Here is a 13,229-nt window from a genome sequence, read left to right as displayed (position 1 = left end):
GCGCCCCGCTAGCCCCGAGTCGCAGGGTCTCGTCCCGGACCCCCGGAGGAGGCGGGGGGAAGCCCGGGACCCGGAGGAGGACAAAGGGCGGCTTGTGCGGCCCTGGAGGAGCCGGCCGCGTCCCGGCCCGGGCGCCCCCTCCTCCCCCGGCGGGCCCCTCGCCGCCGCCCCTCCGCGGAGCGTCCCCCGCCCGCGCATCCCGCGGCCCCGAGCAGCGGGCAGCCCTCGGCCGCCCCCCCCCGCTCCCCTTAGGAGCCGCTGGCCACCCCCCGAGGAGCCGGGAGCCGCCGGGCGGGCGGCTGAGGGTGGCTGTCACCTCAAATAAACATCTCTGGATGGGCGCGCTCCTCCCGGGCCGGTCTGTACAGTGCAGTGAAGTTGAATAAAGCCTGGGTGGCGTCAGGTCAGAACATCTATAAGTTGTCTACTTTTGGGGGGTAGGGGTGTGAAGGGTGGAAAAGGGGGCGAGGGGAAAAGGCCATCGGAGCTGAGAGCGGCCGGCGGTGCGGGAGCGCAGAGCCCGGCCAGCCCCGGCCGCGGAGGTGACCCGAGCCGAGCCGAGGCGGGCGGCAGGCCTCGCTTCCTTCCCGGCTGGGCTGGCGAACACCAGCAGTTAAGTGCCTGGAAACCAGCGCAGTTTCATAGTTAGAAAGCAGGAGCGGGGTCTGCTTTAATGGACTTGCACAGGAGGACCTGGCAAAAAACTGCGCTCCCTTGCCTTGGAACAACTCTTTCCAGGGGTTCCCCTTTCAAAGTCTCCTTGTTGACTTCAGTGAGCTTTAGAGCAGGCTTCAATTCTTTTTTCTTTTTCTTTTCCTTTTTTTTTTTTAATTAAACTCTCCAGATACTTTAGAAGGGAATAAAGGGTGCCTTGAATTTACTGCTTTACCTGCTGCTGCCGTCTGTATCTAGTTTACCGAAGTTTGTGCAGCTCAGTGGTGCTTTTGTTTGGCATCTTATGAAGAACAAACGAGCCGCTCTTCCCTTTACCTTTTAAAAATGATACCACAATGAAAGTTCTGTTGCTCGGGTGCACGCTTATATTCCGAGCTTCCCAGGGAGGATTTATTTATGTGCGCATAAGAGTTTTAGAGCCAGTGGGAGAACGACCAATTAGCCATATTTGCAAAAAAATGCAGGAAAAGTTTAACTGAGGGGTAGTCTTAGATCTCCAAGTATTTAAGTGCAAAGGAATAAAGGTTCAGAATTAATTGGCAAATAGAGGAAATTGTTCTCCTGTTAGACATTGGGCATGTTTCACTCGTGGTGATTTGTTACATGTGTTACAGAGAGAAGTTTCGTTTCAAATATCTTCCTGTAAACATCACACTTAATTTAAAACAAAAGATACAGCTTCCATTTTATGTGGAGGTATGGGCTTTGCCGTGCTTAGGCACCAGTTGCCTGATAATACCTAAAATGAGAAAACAGCAACATTGTATGTTTCAGATAGAGTAGCTTGGATTTGCTGACAATAAACTACTGACTTGATAAAACCACTTAATGTTCAGGATGGAGATGACAGAGATTTCTTTGCAGAGTCTTATTTACTATTTTTCATCTAAAACCAGGCAGTAAATCAACCATCATCTGTAATTATTGCTGCAGTAATTACCTTTGGGGAGTAGGTTATCATTCTTGGTGGCCTTTGTTCAAATATCTCTTTCATTTTCCCTGTTTTATTTTTCTTGAATCATGTCAGTTTCTGAGTGGATTAATAGTATTCTGAAAGCAGTCTGATTGTGAGATTTCTGAAAGGGCTAATAATGCGATTCATCTGAGGAGCTGAAAGATGCTTGCATAGACTAGCATTTAAATTCGTGGATCAGAGTTTGCCCATCAATTATTACATCTTCATTTTTAGTGAACAAACAAAAGCTGTAAGTAATGTTGCAAGGATAATTTCAACTGTACCTCCAATGCAGCGCTTATTTAAATTCCTGATTTCTTAAGTATTACAGATTTAGTCAGTACAAAATGTAGTTGTACAGATAAAAATAAACAGTATTTTAAATAGCTTATTTGAAAAACTATTCTATGAATGTATGTAAATGAGTTATTTAAACTCATGAGCGCTGTTTTACATCTAAATAAAATATGGAGTTACACATTGCATTTCCAATTTGTCATGTACTTAGCAACCCTTTCTGGGGGGAAGATATAAGAGATATTTTTGATATGTCTGTCACTTCTGATAACTTAATTTGAAACTTATATCTTAGGGGAATACTGATACAAGGCAGGTAAATACATTAAAACAAAATGACAATTGAGTTTTTCATATTGAATGCATGAAACTAATGTTCATCTGAAATGGTGGGTGTTAAGAACTAGCTAATGACTAAATTTCTTGTATTTCTTGAAAATGCACTTTTTTCAATTACCCTGATTTCTGTTTACATTCCTTTTATAGTTATTTCTCTCTATCCTTCCTTTATGGTTTTTTTTTTTCCTTTTCCCTGTTTTGGTTTCTTGCCAACTTTGGTCTGACTGTCCCCCAGCACTTGGTGAAGATTGCATCTCAGCCTTGGACCTAGGAAAGAAAATAGGCATGGCTAACGTTAGATAAGCCCCTTGTAATTTAAGAATAATAAAATCTTCTTTCTGAGGAAAAATAAGATTTAATTCTTTTCTGTGACAAACCCTGTCTCTTACAAATACACTGCAGGTTTGTGGCAAAAAAAAAAAAGTCTCAGAAGGAGAGTAAATGACAACTTTCTGAAAAACTGCAATTTGAATATCTTATTTTACTTTAGGAAGGAGGAATTAAAGTTCAACTGTCAGGTACTTTAAGGCAGGGGAAGGATTGGTTGCAACAAACTCATCAGTCCTGACCTATATTTCATTCTACTGATTACTTTATCCCACTTCCTTGGCTGGTTTCTGAAAAAAAAAAATCTATTAAGTATCATTGACCTGATCAAAATCACCTAATGCATTTGGTGAGGAGGAGAGGGAGGATAGCTGGAGAAAAGCAGGTGGGGAAAGACAAGTCGGAGATACGATACTCGTGTACCAGCCCCAAAAGGGGCACTGTGCAAATGAAGGGTATCAAAGCAGGGCAATTGTTATGTCTCCTTCAACTCCTGACACCCAGGGGCAGAGCCATTCCCTCAGTAAAACCGTGGCAGAGACCCCTGTGAGGAGAAAGCAAGGGAGGGGGGCAGAGCAGCTTCTTGTATGTTGTTTAACTTGGCCATTATGAGTTGTAAACCTTTTTTTGTGACTTGGCATGCTTTGGAGATATCACACTTGGGTTACTGACTGCCTCCCCCCCCTCCTTCCTTTCTGGTTTATGGGGTTTTACTTTTAGGAGGGCTTGAGGTTTTTTTCTTTGCTCTTACTACTGGCTTTTGATGAGAAAGTTTGTTTAGGAAAAATGTTAGAAAAATACAATCACGTGCAAAGAAAACTAGGTATTCTTTATATAAAACTGAATGCAAATTTAGTTCTACTACATGTTCAGCACAGGTTTCTCTAAGCTAAAGCCAGGTAATATTCATTACTACGTTCAAAGCCACCCATGAAAAATCACTGAAATGTTAGTTGTTAGATAAGCTATCACAAGGAAACTAGTACAGCTTCTCATGTTCAGTAGAAGTGCTGATCTCTGATTTCTTTTTGTGGAAAAAAACCCAAACAATCTGTGGTTTTACTTCAAAGTAAATTTTTACTCAATTCAATTTTGTGTCCTATATGCAGAAATAAAATTACTAAATGTAAGTTCCTAGAAAGAGGAACGGGATGCATTTCTCAGTTGTATTTTACATACCCATGCCCTGCTTAAAGAAGGCTTGAAATATATTGCCAAGCCCAGAGCTGAAGTTGTTCCCTGTTTTTGAGGAAACCTAGGTAATCTTTCCATCTTGAATGGATTTACAACTGCAGCTCAGTTCATGCAGAGTGTCGGTGGACTGAGCAAATGTATCTGTGCTTTAATGGGACCTGCTTCCTCAGCAGAGATTCCAAGTGAAAGGATGTTTCTCATGCAGAGGTGCAGGTTATGGGGTACCAAGGAAGATGGAATAGTAATGGATTAAAAGAAAACTGTTACTAACCAGCAGCAATAGTTCAGAGAGAATTTGACATTCAGATTTCCTTCCAACAGTAGCCTTTACATTTCTCTGTATCTGTCAACTGTTTGAATATCTGTTTGCAGCCCCAGCCCTCCCTGGCTTCCAAATTGCATGGGCTAGACTCAAAAGTCATGGGATTGTCTGCTGATTAGACTATAATCAATCCAGCATAAACTAAACCAGCAATTAGCATTGGCATTATTTCTGTGAACTTGACTTAAAGTTTCAGTATTATTGGTCCAAAGAACTTTTTTCTGAACGGGCTGTTTTTAGGAACTGTGTTATTTTGGCATCATCATTTCATAGGGAGGGAACAAAAAATTCATGAGATTCCATTTGGCCTGAAAAGCAAAAACATCTGTTTGATGCATGAGTAAATTGCTGGCTTCTATTTGGCCATCCAAAAAAGGGCAAAAATTAAGATACCAAACATAAAAGAGTACATTAAAAAAAAAAAAAAAAAGAAAGAAAGAAATTACAAAGAGGATTTAAGATTAGCATCTTTTATAATGCAGGCTATTTATAGTATTCTGTTTTGGACTTGCCAAAGCATGCCTTTATGTATTAAAAAAATCCCTCACAACAAAAACATCCCTAACCTTTAGTGATATTCATTGACTTTGGCAATGCATATTGATAGTCTTGACTGGCTGCAGGATTACAGTAATGCTGCCCAGTCATTTCTGGGGCCAGCATGAGTTACATTGGCCATCATTGTCTGCTGCTTGGGGTTAGGCACTGTTAGAAGTGAGCATCTAAACAGCTTCTGGCCGTACTGCTGGTTTCCACAAAGGTGAAATCTTGTGACAAAGATAATATGAAGAGGTTTAGTAAGGCTGCTGATGTGTTTGGATTGGTTTGATTTTGTTTTCCTGAGTTGCTGTTAACTTGTGCAACAAGGGAAGCTGTCAGTATGGAGTCACTTATCTAACATGTGTAGGATAACATTATCCACCATGATCTAAGATCTCTTGAAAGGCTTTATGTTGCTCTATAATTCATTCTGTCTAATTTACAGCTGGTTTAATTGTTCTCAATTCTTTGTTCTGAAAAATGATTCATTATTTTCAAACTTGCGCATTTTGAAAAAAAAAATCTTCCTTTTGAATAACTGTGCATGAGGAAAAGACCCAGAAAAACTGTTAACATTTTATGTAGACCATATGGATTCACTATTTTTTTTCTGTGTAAAAGAATTAAAATACGATATTTGGAGGGTTTTTATAGATTGACTAAAATACAGTATAAGTTCTGCTAACCTAAGACAACCTCCTAGAATCTTTCCCTAGCCATATTTTACAGTTTCCATTGGTTTCTGCAGGGCTACCTGAGCTCAGAATCAGTCCCATTTGAGGGTTGGGAAAATGCATTATTTCACTTAAATAAGAACTGTGGCATATATATGTACATATATATAAATATTTCCCAGAAGGGACAACACACAGATCTACAAAGAATTTGGCCTGTTTTATTTGGTGCTGTGAAAATGTACATGTCTGTTTTCAAATACATTTTGCAGACTGTTACTACAAAGCATTAAAGTTTTCCAGTTGCTGTCTTTGTAAAAGTTGGACAGCACAAGAGAGGCTTTTAAATACTTTTAAATCGTAATGTAACATTTGGCATAGGACTCTGACAAAAGATGGATGTGCAAAGACCAAAAGAGGTTTATTTTTGTTTTAAAATTAGACAACTTGGGTTCTATTTCACCTCAAGTATGAGTAATTATGCTAGTTTAGCAATTATTAGAGATGAAAGAAATTCTGTTAGATATGAGTCTCCTAAACTTCAGTAGCTTTAGTTTTAGCCAGGATAATGATCAAGGAGTAGTTAGCCGTATGCCTAGGGACTATGCTGTAGCAAAAAAGATGGGGCTGATCTTGGGGGTATCCTTATTACAATGTGTTATAGTTAACATTTTCATTCAGCCCTCCTACTTTCCAAAAAAGGCTGCTTTATTTTTTCAGTGCACACACTGGTAAGACTGCACAAAATTGCTCTCTTCCAATGAATTTTTGAACCAGGACAGTTGTCTTCCATATTTAGAATATTAGTTAACACTGGTCATGGGGTTTTTCCCCCCCATTTCATGTTCCTTTAGTTTCCTATATATTTTTTCCCCTCTATACTGCATAATTATTAAGAAAAAAGATGTAGAAGACTTTTTCCCCCTCCTTTTTAGGATTTAGTATAAGTTATACATGTCCTTCTGGGCTGTGCACGTTTGGGATTTAGATTTTCCTTTAGCTAGGGTGATGCTGTGCATGCCATAGTGCAATTGTTCTTTGTACAGTTGAATCCACAGAATGGGTACTCAAAAGGGTTGTAGGCCTGTTACTTACCAATTCTGCACAATTAAAACCCAATGAAATTTTGGGGGCTTACTTTCATTGTGATCCCTTTCCCTTCCCTTCCTTTTTTTTTTTTTTTTTTTTTTTGTTTTTGTCATGGGAGTAAGGAAGAAGGGTGTTGTTTCAGTGAGTGATTTGTCTCATACTTTCACTTTTAACTGTAGGTGCAATTGGATGCAATTTTTCTTTGGAAGAGTAGGAATTGTAGTCCTTTAAGATTTCTTAAAGTTATCTATCTATCTATCTATCTATCTATCTATCTATCTATCTATCTATCTATCTATGTCAGTATAGTGAAATTCACCCCCTTCTTTATTCAATGTGATGTGGGCTTACTGTATTCTTGTAAAATGCAATATCAGTAACTAGCTAGCCTTCTTGCAAATTTGGCAGTGCTAGTCCTTAGCTAGACAGCTGGCTGAGGCAGAACACCTTTTTGTCCTGAGGAAAAATGGATGGGATGTTGATAGTGAGCATTCTCAATGTTTTCCTTCTGTCTCAAATCTGGGTTTTGGAGAGCTTATTCTCTCATGCAGAGGCAATAACCTGGAGCATGAATTTTGTCCTTACCTAACATGAATGCAAAACCACTCCAGTTTCTCACAGAGATGCTCAGTGTTCCACTCAAATGTGGAAAAGCTAGAGCACTTCTATATCTAAATGTCCCGGTTGACTGTAAAATAGATGGCTTTTGTGCACAGTCCCTGAGACCTGTTGTACCCTTATTATTTTTATGTTGTGTTTTCCTGGAAAAATACATTTCAAACAAATTTCCTTGATAATTGATTTTCTAGTTTCATTTTTCTGTTGTTCACTCTTTTGGTAACATATCAAGTTCAACTTCCATTATTGATTCATTCATTTTTGTGAAAGAGACTTTAAAAACAAAAATAAAATAGCTGCTCTGTTTCTGGACTGGATGATGTGGTGAGGCAGTGTCCTTGGGAAGACCAGGCTATGCTTTGATCAACAAAAACTTTCTCTGGCACAGAATTATGATGGCTGGGGTTTTTTTTTTCCAGACAGAGTCAAGTGACTTTCTAACTTTTGACAGTGGCAGTAGGAAGGAGGAGGGGGTGGGGAAGTTAATTATTTTCCACCTCCAAAGAATACAATTGTGAGGAAGGAACTTTCTGATTCACTGGTTCCAGGACAACAGGATGTCAAGATCCATGCCTGATGTAACGTTTTCACTCTGAAGATGGGAGGAGGAAATGGGTTTGCATTGGCCTCTGCGTGCAGCCACTGACTGGGAAGAGATTGTGTTACGTGACTTTAAAGAGCTGGAGCACAGGAAGAGATTTGGTTTGCAATTTCTGGTGAATCTGTTGAGTAGGACACTTGCTTGTCAGAAGAAAATGTAAATCAATGAAGAAAGGTCAGAAATCTTTAAGGGAAAAAAAAATTTTAAAAACAAAAAGGGCTTGCATGCTGCAAGATGTTTAGTGCTCAGATACTGCACTGCTTAGTTTGTAGTTACCTAGTGGAATAGCCACCTTGCACCAAACTCTTGGATTCTTTATATAGTTCACAGGTGCTTTGGGGTTTATGAATGTTGTAGAGTAGAAATTATTTAAAGGAGACAGCAGGAAAAACTTGGAAATAATAATGTGTCTTATCTCCTCCCCTGTTCTAGATGTGAGTATCTTAGTGCAACAGGGCATCTCATAGCAGTCACTTACCTGACTCAGGTTTTGGAGATAGAGATAAAATTCCTTTCCTCCTGGGCTGAAAAGAATTGAGGTGGTGTGCTGCTGCTCTTCCTCTCTCCTTTGCTGAAGAGGGAAAAATCTTTGCTATGCTGGGATGTAAGAGGCACGAGTTCTGTTTTGTGCTTTGTCTAAAGGTGTTTTACCTGTATATCACAGGGAGGACATCAGTCATTACACAGCAACATATTGTGTTATGAGTGTGACTTGCCCTGTTATTTTTGTCAATGCCACTCCCCTTTTCAAAAGTCTATTATTTTTTGGACAAGAGGGTGAGAAAGAGCAGGAGACTCAGGGCTCTAATAGCTTGAGTACCTTAAAGAAAAAGGGGAGACCTGGGTTCTGGTCTGCCACGTACTTTCTGCCACTTCTGACGAATTATTTAGGTGCAACTAGAATTGGATTCCACTTATCCCACTTCCTGTGACAGTGCCCTAACCACAGGGATAAAATTTCATGCTAATTCTTCTTGTTTCTAGTTCAGTGAATATGGTAGATGAAGTATGGTAGCTTCAACAGCAATGAATGAGTGCACTTCAAGTCTGAGGGTAAGTGTTCTTTGTTAGGAAGCTCAAATTCTTCTGGTAGAAGAGAAAGTTCAGCTGGTGCCACCCACATCCTGGGTGAGTGATCTAACCAGTGGATGTGGGCAAGAGGGGAAAAGGAAGGTGTATTTCAACCCACACATTTTCTGCCAGTGTTTTATAGCAACCAGGGAAGGGTGTATGAACTCTCAAGATCCAGCCCATAAGGTGGGCAGGAGAATACTCAATCACCCACTGTCCAGCTGTGGCTGGGCTTCAGTTTGATTTCAGCACTGAGAAAGCCTCGATGGTAAAACCACATCAGTGGCATCTGAACAGAACTGCTGACAATTTAGATGCAGCATCCCCTCACTAGTTTTTTTTTGGCTTCTAAGCTCCTCTGTGGATATAGACCAGATTGCTGTTCTGCGTGATAGAAAGTCATCTAGAATAGAGCAGAGAGTCTGAAGGATCAAAAATTAACTTATAAAACCCTAGTACAGAATAGAAGGAGATCTCTGATAAATCAGGGATAATCTCAGTTGAAAGGAGGTAGGTGTTTGGTTTGGCCTGGTTTTTATTGACTCAGTATGTCTTTAGGTAATAGAGCTGAAGCATGCATCTGTGTTTCAGTTTGGTATTGGAAGTGTCAGACAGCCCAAAGTCCTCAATGTAAGTGTCCCATTTTAGGCCCACAAATAAATGATTTAACTTTCAGAGGGAAGGATCATCTGCAGTAACCTTTACTGTAAGTCTTCATAGCCCTTCTTTATATCACCTGTCTTCAGACTTGGGTAGTGTTGGTTACTTTGAGGTTCTTTGATCCATACATTAGTTTAATTCCAATTCATCTCTGTTGCTGAGTTTAGACTTTCGTAGACAGTGTTTAGTGGATTTCCTGTTTTCTAAGCACAGTTGAAAATACAGTCTGTAGAAGCACCAGGAAATCGTATTTGTTGTGTTGAGTAAGAAAGCTGAAGTGATACAGAGCTTCAGGATACTGAGGGGAATAACTCTGAATGCGTTCATGTGAAGTACTGCACATGGTAAACAGAGTTAAAATTTATCTTAGTCTCCTGATTTTTGTCTTCCCCAAATGGACTGGCTGCCCAGAGCACATTGTCAGGAAGGGTGGTGGAGTACTCAGTATAGGACTGAGGACAGCTGAAAGTCCTGACCCTGGCACTAAGAACCGTCTCCCTCTCGCTTTGCTAATAACCATTTGACTCTGAGATCTATTATAATCTGTTACATTGCATGACAGAGAGTCTTAGGGAAGACTGAAATTTACCTGATGTTTATAAAAAGCCCTAAGATTCTTTAAAGTGTTTTTTAGCATATAACCGTATTAGTTTACTTAACAATAGAAATATGAGTAGATGTATATGTGGTTTAACCTTTTAAAAGGATGCATGGTTACGGAGGAAAAGTTCGAATTTAATACAGCATTAATTAATTTATTATCTCAGCTATCCCAAAAAGGATATCTTCCTTCCCCCTACCCAGCTTTGGGGTTTAGAATTATACCTCTGCTTCTGGAAAGAGCATCTTCTGCCTTTTCTGCACACACTGTTATGTAAAACTGGATGTCTTTAGGCTGTCACATTTGGATACTGTCATCCCTGAGATCAAGGGCTGGAAGAATATCCAAAGGATTTCTTAAGCATAATTTCTTTCCACTTAAGTATATTTATTACTTTTATGTTTATGTGCTGCCTAGGAAAATACTTTATTTTAGCATAAGAATAATATTTTCCAACCACTGCAGTTTAATTGGGAACTCCTAATTCAGTCATTCTACAAGAAGAACATTAAGGGGAAAAAAACAAGCTCAGTGTTTGGGACAGACTAAAGAGAGGAGTGAAGAATATGAGTGCTATGAGGGACTTTGTCTTCTGGAAAAAGCAAATGCAAGAGGAAAGAATGCTTTATATAACAGGAATCTTTTAAGGAAAATAATTTCCAATGTCAAGAGAATATTGTTACCATGCTGGGGGGGGAATAGAAATAGGAAAAGGGATATGTCACAGCACAAAGGAAAACAAATCAGCCATATACATATTCATGCATATGATTAATTGGACTTTTGTAAAGCTGTGGCTACACGCAGAACTGTTTTTCAATGGAGTTCTGGAATGTAGATATTTGAAATGTTAATATGCCAATGCATTTCTTTTTCCAATTGTCCCAGCATTAAAGTCATTGGGAGGATTTACATTTGACAGTCAAACTGGCAAGCTAGCTAGTAGCTGATAGACATGAGTTGATGCTAGGTGGAGCTGGTCAGAAAACACTACCTTCTTAGTAGTTCTGAATTTTATGAATGTCAGTTATCTTAAAGGCCATTATGAAGCATTCTGAAATGTTTGCTGAATTCCAGAAGTCGCCCACTGGATTGGTGCTCTCGTGTGCCACAGCCAGGTGTGAAATCCTGTGCTGGCATGTGTCAGCCAGAAGGGTTTGAGAGGTGAGCCTTAGACACCAGTGGTACCTAGGGAGAGAAGAAAGCCATGGAAGGTGTAGCCCTAGCAGGTGATTCATCGACACACGTGATCCTGAATTTAATACTTCTCTGTAACTTCTTTAATTTCAATTTTGCATCCTGACTGAATCCTTGTGGAGACGTATTTCCACAGCATGTTATTGCAAAGTGTGAAACATCTTTAGAATCCATTGACTTTAATAGAGCCAGAGGATACTCAATGTCCCCTGCAACTGGCTCTTAAATTTGCCTTCTGCTATATGATTAATCTGTCTGCTCATACTTAATATCTACCTGTAGATGGTGGCAGTATGAATGTCCTCTTGGTTTTTATGTGGCCACGAGGAGTAGCAGAGAGATACTTCCAGAAATTACAGTCATTTGTAGATACTGAAATAATGGCACACACGTTTTATTTCTGTTCTGTCTCAGTAACTCAGTAAATTGTGTATTGATTATGCTAATACAGCTAGTGTCTCTATTACTTGTCTGCAGAAATTATTCAAACATGTAGATTGAAGATGCACTTGGCAAACTTACCATCCTAAGAAAAAGGCTTTTGTGCAAAGATGGCTTTAAATTGAATTACTAATCATATGCTAATGGCAGTTTATAGATCAGGTATTGAATTGTACAAAATGTAAAGTGCAAGGTAAAAATATGTATTCTAAACTTCCTATCCTGACAGTCTTAGTTGCTACATTAGGTTTATTTTCACATCTCTCAAGGAATATGTTTTATGAAGGGATAAATCAATAGCAATCTATTTTTATAGTTTATTTTGGGATATGTAGCTTCTCCTGCTTTGTTTACCAAGCTGAATAGAGGCTCAGGCATTTGGGGCAGTTATTTTTTTTCTTTTTCAAAATTTATTAATCTACCTAGACTAGAAGAAAACTGACTTTTTTCAATTATCTTTTGTTTTTATTTTATTATGGTTTGTAGAAGGTCAGAAACCATAAATCTTAGCCAGAGTTCTCCAAAAGGCTTCCCTTTCAGTGAAAGTGTAATTCTCCACATTTCTAATTTTATCCATTTCTTTTCTGTACAAGATTTTCCAGGCATCAACCAGAAATGACTTGTGCTCTTCCTTAGGGTGCTAAGTCTACAGATTAATTTTTCAGAGAAGGGGAATCCTGGTTACTCAGTAGAATTCAAACGAAATTTTGCAAGCTAGAAAATCTCTATCTATTTTGTAGCAACTTCAGAAAGCTCCCTCCTTTATGGTCTAACCATGAGTCTCATGATCAGACTAAGCAAAAGGGGTGAAATCCTCATTGATCAGCAGGTGTTGCTGTAGAGCAGTCAGGAGCTTAAGTCTAAATTTAGGACCTCTCTATCAAAATTCACACAGATTTTCCTCATTGGCCGTCCTTGATGGTTCTACGTGATTTGTTGCATTGGTTTTTTGTTTTCTTTTGGTTTACTTTTGTTTGGTTTCTGGAGTTTTTGTTTGTTTGTTTGTTTATTATTTCTTTAAAAAGGAATAGCTGGTCCTAACGTTGACAATCACCAATTTAAGCATGAGATGTGGTCCGAACTGAAACCAGGGTTTGCCTTGGACACTGGCTGTACCAAAGCTGAAACATCTTAACCTTTCACATGGATACAGCTTCAGTTTAGAGATACAATTTTTTATTTTAGGTATAATTTTAAAAACTGTTATCTGTCCAACCCACAGCTTTTATAATGGGAGATAGAACTGACATGTTGAATTTCTCTTTTCCCTCACTGATAAATTTTTTAAATTGCTCTCAAGAAGCGTAGTGATCTACTCTCTTTTTTGAAATTTTATTACTTGGGGTTCCTGTTTTTGTTTCTCAGAAGTTGTCCTGACAAAATGGGTAGTAGGAAATTGATCATTTGTTGTTTTAAGGAACAGATGAGTCAATTGAGAAATATTACTACAGCTAACAAAACAGGTGACCTGTGGTCATAAACATGTAGTTGTAGGTACAAGGAATATTGTTGCTTTTTGTGACAACATGTATCTAGAAGTTCTGTTCAGCCATAAGGTCACTTATTCATAGTGGATTGATAATGTAATATTCTGCTTTCCTGGGGCCTGTCCTTCATTGGTACTCTGG

The 13,229-nt window shown here is 39.3% G+C and overlaps 1 protein-coding gene across 5 annotated transcripts in view; it reads left to right on the top strand.

The window, feature by feature from the left end:
• ZNF521 (zinc finger protein 521) overlaps positions 1–13,229 on the top strand; it is a 230,794-nt gene that overhangs the window by 2,070 nt on the left and 215,495 nt on the right. The window contains exon 1 of one of the 5 annotated variants that reach the window (XM_059477799.1): positions 171–403. The exons of the other annotated variants lie outside the window; for them this stretch is intronic. The gene's annotated coding sequence lies outside the window, so the exon portion shown is untranslated. Of the gene's footprint in view, positions 1–170; positions 404–13,229 lie in introns of those variants that run through there. 5 annotated transcript variants of the gene reach the window in all.

The sequence above is a fragment of the Ammospiza nelsoni genome, chromosome 1, assembly GCF_027579445.1.
Source record: "Ammospiza nelsoni isolate bAmmNel1 chromosome 1, bAmmNel1.pri, whole genome shotgun sequence".
Lineage (NCBI taxonomy): Eukaryota > Metazoa > Chordata > Aves > Passeriformes > Passerellidae > Ammospiza > Ammospiza nelsoni.
The sequence above is the reverse complement of the archived record's forward strand: the minus strand, read 5'-3'. Positions and strand labels throughout refer to the sequence as shown.